Raw genomic sequence first — 10,000 nt, 5'->3', positions numbered from 1 at the left:
ATGGGTAGATTCTATATCATTGTGGACAAATCTTTTGCCGTACGGTACTGGTACATGCGAGTGTGGCTCCAACGGCAATTGTGGCTCCTGCACCCATCTATTGGCAATCTCCTTTTCTCTTTGTATATTTTCTTATGAAGGAGTTGCCCATGTTTAATTAACAATCAAATATAATTCAGCAGGCCAGATGTAACCCTGTCTGTCAAGACCAACCCGGGCTTAGAGGAACACAACTTTCCAGCGGAAAGACCGAGGTACCCGATACAAATTCTCCCCACACGGAAATTTAACTCAAGTGTTTTATGTGCTACAAAGGAGAATCTAACCGGCACATCTCAGACGCCGGTTTTGATTAGACACTGTGACACCTTTCACCTTTTCCAAATCTTCCTAAGAGAACAACAGTTTCATTAGAAGCGGTATAAAAACAATGAAAGGGACGAGAACCGGCGTGTACAGCGTGGTATGGCGCAGAAACAAAAGAGAGATTACATGAAGATCAGGGGAGATAACGTTCTCAAATGCATCGGGGAACAGGTATCAATTACTTTACATTCTCCAAAAGTATGCATTTCAAAGGAGAATTTACATGGGATTTAATCCGAACTGATTTGTGTGGCATTGTGGTGAAATCAGGCGCTCATCAAAATAACATTATGGAAGAAACGGCCATTTCCCCACCGGTTGAACAACTATTCTAATCATTTTGTTTAGCTCACTACTTTTAATGTCAATCTAAAAACACATTCCTGTGTAGAGTTTACTGAAGAACTGTGACAACAGCACAAAAAAATGTGAATTTGTAGTTTCAAGATTACAACAGCTTTGGAAGTAACCAAACTTTAGTTGCCATTTTCTCGCTAATTTTACCTCTTTTACCAATGGACCTCCACCTCGTTCAATCGAAAATATTCCAACTGCTATTCTACATGGATGGCCTTTTTTCATTTAAAGAAAAACAACGAAACAAATAAACAGGCTGTAAGATGATAACAATTAATGTATATGCCTAAAAATTGACAAGACCCTGTTTCCAGCTCGTCGGGACACAATTAAATAATTTTTTACCATTCGTTTCACGCGTCCTTTGATAGCGATCATTTTGGAGCTGGGCTGCAGACAACCTTGCAGGAAAAAAAAGAAGATAAATCTACACAAAGCAATTTCCCCCTAACCCTGGAAACAGATTTGTGTCGCCTTCGTGCTTGGCGAAGAGTGCTACTTTCACAGCATAGAAGTCGGCACATTGAAGTGTGTACTTGAACCATCTGTTCCGTTCAGAAGCTGCTTCTTTCATCGAAAAAAAGATTATCATATTATTTTACCAGTAAAATACAGAACTGAATTCTAACGTAGTGTGGTGTTAAAGTCTACTAATACGAAACGCCGGTTCTGATTACTAAGTTTAGGTACTTGCTGAGTGCGCCGTGCGGTTGTAGTTGGCCTACAGCAAATATTAGCTAGTATTGGGGGAGAAGTTCATTGTTTGTAGCGATTATATGCGATTAACGTAATATATGAAAAGCGACAGAAACCGACAACACGTCTGGTGTGAGCCATACACGCGCTGCTCAAATTAGATATTTATCAAGATTGGTTGTAAATATTTCCATAGACGCAACTTAGGTCATTACTCAAGAGACAGGGAACTTCGACCATGTTTGTAAGTGTCTTGTAAGTGTCACTTAACTATAACGCCCCTTTAAGTGGATGGTTGGGGGTGCCAGTGATAGGTCTTGCTTCTGTACTTCCCCGCTGTTAATTCTGTTTGTCTTACTGTTCTTCAGCATTCAATGAACATAATTGTGTCAATGTGCTTCTCTTAGCCCAATCAAATAAAAAAACAAAAACAAAAACCCAACAAAAAACGTACCTATAAATTCAGTTCAATTATTCAAGAGGCAGGATCTCCGAATTTAACGTCCGTCTCCAATAATGCTGAATGACTTTAAAACTGCAGAAATGAACCTGAGTTTAAACGCTTTGTTAGGGATTTAAAACAGGGTCATCCGCTCCGTAGACCAGCATGATACCAACTGAGCTAACGAAACGCCTTTCTGTCAGGATAACCAGGGCTGCAGAATCTCCTGCAGGAAGATACTCAATGCGATAAACAGACTTTCTTCCGCAGGATTCCAACATGCACCTTTTGCATTCACCAATACTTCTCAGCTCAGCAAAATTGAAACTGTTGTCAACGAGAAAAAGAATCAGATATGAAATTAGTTCATAATAGGGTAAGAAATGTCATCCCAAGTAAATCCTCCTTATACCCCCCCCCCCCCCCTTACACATATGCCAGCGCGCGCGCGCTCGCACACACACACACACACACACACACACACACACACACACACACACACACACACACACACACACACACACACACACGTGCACATACGCACACACTTAGGCATATACAGCCACAGACACAGTTTTGCCCCAACGCCGTCCCCTATTCCCCCTTTCCCTATTTCCCCGGCTTCGTTTTATTTAAAGTGCATCATACCGAGGAAGTAAAAAGAAATCTAAGAAATTATGATTGCTTACCTCCAGACCTTGAAATTTAAGAATTCATTTTCTTCAGATGAGAAGCAATTTTCTCTGTTCTAGAATTAATTCTAGAATAAGATTAGGAGAAAGATTACAAGATCCAACTTAATTCCCAAAAGGTTGAGTTTTAGGCGAAAGCGATTAGGCTCATTAAAAAATGAAAGCTAATAAGTTAGCGAAGCAAAGCAAAGCAAAATCCTAACGAAAAGGGAAACACAGAACAGGAAATAACTACAGGAAGTTCCAAGAGAGGAATGTGGCACAAGACAAAATAAACGAAATAACATTTTCAAAAACCCGCGGTTGGGAAAATTACTAGATCTATGTGTTTGGGACTTCCGAATGATTGGATTTTCTGTAGGATTCTCTCTCCATCCAGTTGTTCTTTTAATCTTTTGCACTTTAAAAACTAAATGAACTGGAGTAAAATAAGACGGGAAGATAAAAGTGTTCGTTTGATAATAATCCTATTGCTTGTTTGAGAGCATCCGGGCAAAGAAATATGTAGCGAACCATGGTTGCCTAACTCTTGTTTCAGATCTGGCACTGTATTACGAGTCAACTGCTGTTCTCAAAAAGCTATAACAATGTTTCTGTACCTTTCAAACTCACTATTAGATACACAATACAAGTCGGATAAACAGAAGTAAATCCTAAACATTAAGCACTTCAAAACAAAAAGAAACGGACCACCCACCCCCCCAAAACCCCCCCCCAAAAAAACAAAAAACAAACTCAGAAAAAAACCCCAACAAAGCGTCACTACTACATCAAAAGAGGTTTTGGCGACCCCTGACAAGGGTAGAAACATTCCCCCTGTAGATGCCGCGGTGGTTTATTTGTATCCACTTGGAGTTTAGTTTAAGGGGAGGGGAAAAAGGGGAAATTTACTGTCGTAAACATTAGCGTCATACGAACGTGCACATTCAATTTATCCCTGGAACCACTGCACGTAAATTACCACTTTGGATAAAGGTATGAAAAAACACCCATAAATAATCCAAGCACATTGTGTGAAAGCCTTGATGCGGAAAAAACAGAGATTGGAATGATAATAGAAATTATGCCGTTTTGCTAAAATTCCCAGTTTCAAACGAAGCCTTAATTATGATCCCCAAAACACGGTATCTCTTCCGCGCGTGACTCTAATGCGCCTCGTAATGTGTATCCTGCTGCTACTGATGATGCTGCTTTGATTATTTGTTGTGTTTTTTTAAAATGAACAAACGCATATTTCTGAGACCCCAATCAATTAGAAAAACCCCCGTTGTCACGGCAGACACTGTCTGACATGATTCTTCATGAACAAAAAAACAACAACAAACCAACAATCGAAAAAACAAAACAAAATAACCAAAAAAAACCCACTCCCAGGATGGACATCACTATACGGTATTATACTAGGTTTGGCGATGTTTTGACTTCTGTTAGTTCAGGGCGTTAGTTGTGTCTGCACCTTAGACTTGAATAAAAGTTATTTGAGACCGAGCACTGTTATGATCGCCGTCTTTTGTCTCCATAAAAAGTTCCTTGTACCGGTGCAAGCCATGGGCGCCCAAATGAAAGACAAACCCCTCCCAGTCTCGCTACAGTCAGGTGCACGCGTAACCTTTTCATCTTGACCTTTCATTTGGTTCCTTATAGAGTCATATAGCGCACTTCATTGGGAACCGGACTTACGTTAGAGTACAGTCTTAGATATTATAATGCAAGTCTATGGTTTGCACTTTCTGACCTTTTCTTCCAGACACCTTATTAAACATTAGACACTGCGTTACTGTTTTAGTAAGACAGGAAAATTATTCCCACATCCCAACCTCCTGGCTATCCTTATGTCCACTGGACGCAAGTACGGGTATTTATTGTTGGCGGGTGGTTGGCTGGTCATCTGGGGTGGTTTGCTCCTTCTTTCCTATCAAACATACTGCCATCTGTATTCCTCCTTCTTTTTTGTTTTTTACTCTCTCGTAAACATCTCTAGTCTTCAGCACTTATAAGGCCTAATTATGTTGCAAGAGCCTTAAAACTTTTACTGAAACTAATTATGCTTTGTCGTTGGCCATAGATTTACACGAGACAGAAGTCAACTGCGTAGCACCACTCGGAGAAGATACATGTACTACATGTAGAATAATTTTGTAGTCCCAAGTTCAGTTTGACTACCCACACACAAAGAGGGCAAAGATTGCCTTGACACCTTGTCTAGCGTTGTCTTACAGGAGGTTTACATCAACAGAAGACGTGTTGAACAGCGGACCGGTAACGATTGTGAAATACGTTTGTACCTGAATATGTCGAGCATACAACGTGTTTGGGGCATAATATATTCAGCATGGAAGATGATGGTAATATTGTTACAATGTTCCTGATGAAGCCAGAACGGGTAGAAATGCTGAACATTAGTTGATAGTACCATAACATTTCCCGAAAGAAACTCAAGGCACTATAGTTTTATTCACGAACTAAACCACAACGATGATGATGATCATGATAATAATTATGATGATGATGATCAGTTGAGAAAACAGCGAAGATGTTTATAGGGAAAATGTTGATGGAAATGAGGTGAGCAAGCTGAGGATAAACGAAATAAACATTTGAAATAAGCACCTTCAATATTTTGGGTTTCTCCGCTTATAAATGTCTTTCCAAGTCTTGGCAGCAGACTGTCTATTTACATATTACAGTTTGTTAGTTTTGTCATATAGCCCTAGCCTTGTAAACACGGCGCTGATTAGCACCTTGCACTCGGTTGCATCCATTTTGTGAGCAAGCGAAGACTTTAACACGTGTAGTTTGAAATCCTTTCCACGGTCGTTGACGGTGGAATTTTACCGTTGTCGTAAAACAGAAATAACGGACAGGCGACAAAAATTATCTAGGCCGTTAACGATGGGCTGGTGTGACCGCAATGCAGTTATGCAGGTACATAATTTTGAGTATTTTGCCAGTCGGCCGTTATCGGTTGTCTGTCCAACAGTTATGGTGTGACCGCGCTGTTAGTCTGTTCACCAGATCGTGGGTGGGACTCTCGAAATAACGTAGTTGCTTGACAGAGTGAGAGGAACGTATCGAAAGTACCCCCCCCCCACCCCACCCCACCCACCCCTAAACAAAACAAACAAATAGATACACACAGGAACGAACAAACAAACAAATAGATACACACAGGAACGAACAAACAAACAAATAGATACACACAGGAACGAACAAACAAACATAGATACACACAGGAACGAACAAACAAACAAATAGATACACACAGGAACGAACAAACAAACAAACACGTAAATAAAAGGCCAAAAGAAACAAACACCAACAACCAAAATAATTTTGTCTCACGAGCCAAACTGCTTCAGGGAACGACCCTCTCCGCAAGCACACAGTGCAAGTTAAACAACCTCTATCAAGTTCCCAAACACAACATTGTTTGCACGCTCTGCGCTCTTTGACATGTTTATTTGTCATCATCTCACTTCTCAAGAGACGCCAAAAACGTAAGCAACTTAATCAAAACATTCCAACAACAACAACAGCAACAACAATAGCAACAACGACAAATGAAAAGTTTTGACCCACATTATATTTTCTTCATCCCCTGCGTTTACAAAAAGAGTTTTTTAAAATGTTGCGGTTGTCTACACATCTCAAGACAGACGACAGCTCAGTATAGGACTAATTACCGTTTCACAATAATCCAACTCCTTTCGGTTTCAGAAGGATTTGAAGAAAGTAGTATAGTCAAGAAGACGAGTAAATTTTTTGAAAAAAATGTTGCAAGTCTGACGAAGCCTCGAAGTTGGTTTTTTTTTTGGTACGTCTTTTACGGCGCTCGCAACTGCTTACGGTCATATGAGCGCGTGAGACACATTTAAGATTTTTCAGTTTGGTAGGAATCAATTTTGAATTTTGCCCGAGGGAAGAAAGTGGAAAGGAAAGCAGACGAAGGAACATAGAGAGCAGGAAAGGAGGTGAAAGATGAACATCTCAAAGAAGAAACTTTCCTGTCATTGTCAGGTTTCGAACCTGGGACCTATTCAATGAGAGGCGTACACGTAGCCTCTAGACCACGAGAGCCCCCAGCCTCGAGTTTGCCTCATTGCCTCGATTGAATCGACCTACAAGAACGCTCTCGAAGTCCGATCGTTTTGTGGAGTTTCCAAGGCTTTTAACCTGTTTGTCTCGGTCTAATCAGCGGAGACGGACGTTGAATTTGGGGGTCCCTTCTCTTAAATGACCTAATAGGGTTGATAGTCGCGTCAAACTTAAATAGTTTAAAAAACTTAAATATCGGTTAACACCAAGCTTTATGCTCGTCCCAACGAGTCAAGTTGAGGGCGATTTAAGATTGAAACGACCCAGACGAAAACAGGGCTCGAAAGTTGAGGGAAAGTCAGTGAAATTGTCTCAATGACAATGACGATAAGATCTGGCTTAAGCAGTTAGTTGTCGTACTCATGTCAATGTACATTTCTTTTTTTTCCTTAATAGTTTTAGAGACAAAAGAGCCTTTTTTAAAATCAAGACACCTCCACACATCAATTGTACTTAACTGATGTAGGCTTAATATTTAGTGGATCATATCGTAACGAGGCAAATCCTCAGAGTCATTTCACAGTCGCCCAAATCAATTTCTGATTGTTTCCAGATAAAGCCGAAGCTCAAATAAAGACATTAAGGGACAAAGTACAAAACAGTTTTGCTCTGTTTTGTCACCCCCCCCCCTTCTAGTTTTTAACTGGAAAATAACGAATGCCTAAGTCTTGGTATTGATTGTCTTTTTTTGTTGTCAATTTTCTCAAAACTTTGAAATGACTTGCACGCATGTGAAATGACGCTGGCAAATTTTCTACTTAAATCGATTAAGAAAAAAAGAATTGTGCACTCAGGGACCTGTTATTTTTCCGGGTGCGAGAGCCGATTCCGTTGATTCGACAAATCGGATCGCTGTACACTCGTTTTACGTCATCTTGTTTCATTAAGCAATGCAGATTAAAAAAGCAAAACAAAAACAAAAAAACAAACAAACAAAACAAAGCAAAACCAAACAAACAAAAGACAAACGAAACCTCAAAACAAAACAAAAAACCAACTGTCATGGAAGCATTAATTGTAACATGTTTAAATGAATGGGCTTTGCCAAAGAATGTCCATTTATTAAGATTTATGATTGTCGTTGTTTGTATGAATATCAGTAGAGTTCTTGTTTTAAATGTTGATGACTTCTGCGTAGGTTTAAAAAAACCCATCTAACAACTTTTTTTGCCATCAACGTTGATCTTTTTCTTCTTATAGGCACTGCAGCGTCTCTGTTAAGTCATGAAAGTACTCTGTGTTGTTCACGATATTGACGTTTACTCGTAGAGTTTTCCCTTCATGTGAATAAGATAATCGTAGTCGTTGTTTCTGAGCAGCCTCATTAATATTGAAAATCAGAAAGGCAATGGCGATGAAAATGGCAATAACAATGACAAGGACAATGATTGACAATCTTTAAGCATCGCTCTGGGAACATTTTGTATCGGTCACATACAATGGCAGTAGTGTTAAAGGGTCAGGTGCACCAATGCATAAACTCAACAGCAGAGAACCTAAACGCAAGTTGAAAAAGTTTTTAAAAAACTTGTATTCTCAATAAGATGGCCAGTGGGATGAGACTCAATATTTTCGAACGCCGCCTGAACTCGATCAAGGTTTTATACCCTGTTATCCACGCCTAACGGCGAAATGAAGTCAAAGATACTTAGCTTTAATGTCAATACGTCATACGGTAGCGTGGGAGGAGCATATTTGCTGAAGGTACACAGGCGTTCTTTAACTGTGTTGCCAATGCTTCTTCGCACATCAGTAAAGAATACAAATTTTTCTTATTCTTCGATTGTTTTTCAGCTAACGTTGGATAGATTTCCTTGATTTAAACATTTTGCTGGGTTTCTATGGCCACGAGATGGAGACGTTTTGTCCTTCATTTTTCAAAGCACGCTATGATAAAAAAAACCCACAACAATTCTTTCATAATATGTTTTAAAAAGCTTGTGCAGGTCTAGCCAGTGACTGATATTTTAATAAAAAACCTTTGCGTATTTCAAAGTGACAGCACTCCCTAAATAATGAACCTATATATATATATATATGATGTCCTCTTGCTTTTAGGAACGCAAAATGGATGATTTCTTCCAAACTGCAATAACACGTTTTAAAAATAACATTCTTTGTAATCCATTGGGTGAAAAACTCAACTTCAAAATGTCACCGGCAATTATCATACCAACACCTCACAGATTTTGATCCTCCAGCCAACGGAATATTATGACACTCATAATTAAAGGAAGCAATAATTGTTAAACGTCAACGTTATCCTTGAAAACAGAACCATTGGCTCTGAATAATTACAGGTTCTTCTTTTACAAGTAATTAAAACGTCAGCTTCATTAGCCCGAACAGCTTTTGTGGCCACATACACCATTTAAACAAACTGGATTTTAACTTTGCCCAACGTTAGAGTTGTGCCAATTTCAACTCTACCATTCAACATTCACGATTTTCGTTTTTCACAGCTATTCGAAGGGTGGCAGAGCCATTCGAACGACTAGGTATTTTTTATGGAAAGTGGATTTTCATCTAATTTTTCTCAACCCGTCTTGAAATTAGAGCATGTTGTCCAAAATAATTGGGGTGAATACAGCCGTACGTTGGACTGGATGATTGCAAGATGAAATGGTAGGTGGTGCCAACGAGTCACTTATAAAACCTGCCCGTAAAAACTATCCTCTACTTTTGAATATTCACCTAACACACAGTCTTTTGCCCAAGAGCCACTGGCTGTAGATTATCGTAGCACAATGAATGGTTTTGCAAGAAATTAACAGTAGGCAGGCCACCCTTCTTGCTAATTGACACATATGTAGTAAAGCAATAATCAGCAACTAGTATTCGAATAGCACACGGGTTTCTAGAGGGACGTTCTGGTAGATCCTTTATTTTAACTTTTCCTCTGTTGTTTTTGTCTGTCTGTCTGTCCGTCTGTCTTTCTTTCTTGCTTTTTTCGCAGCACTAAATGACCATCATTATGTCGATATGATTTTCTTTTCAACAAACAATCACATAGCATAAATGTTGACTTCATGTTTCGAACCGTTGATGAAGTTTCGTTTCTTTAAAGTCGTACAGCAGTGCTCAGCACCAAGCTCTTTGCAACAATCTCGGTGGGAGCTGATGCTTATCTCAGGTCATTGCCTCTAGTGGTGGGGGTTGTCCTTAGCTCTCGCGTATTCGTCAGCAAAATGGGTGCACTTAAAGTTCTGTCATAATATATTTAGGTGGTGTTGCCCCGCTCCAGTGCAGAGTTGTGTGTGGCGTGTGCGGGTTGTCGGTTGTTTCGTTTAATGTTGAATTTAAAGTAGGGCCTATGTTTTTTTAACGTTTCAGAGACATGCCAACACACACA

The 10,000-nt window shown here is 39.6% G+C and overlaps 1 protein-coding gene across 1 annotated transcript in view; it reads left to right on the top strand.

The window, feature by feature from the left end:
* Positions 1–10,000, top strand: part of LOC101851958 (pyrokinin-1 receptor) — a gene marked incomplete in the record, with an annotated part of 298,445 nt that overhangs the window by 173,292 nt on the left and 115,153 nt on the right.

The sequence above is a fragment of the Aplysia californica genome, unplaced genomic scaffold, assembly GCF_000002075.1.
Source record: "Aplysia californica isolate F4 #8 unplaced genomic scaffold, AplCal3.0 scaffold00274, whole genome shotgun sequence".
Taxonomy (NCBI): domain Eukaryota; kingdom Metazoa; phylum Mollusca; class Gastropoda; order Aplysiida; family Aplysiidae; genus Aplysia; species Aplysia californica.
This window is presented reverse-complemented; position numbering and strand designations above follow the sequence as displayed.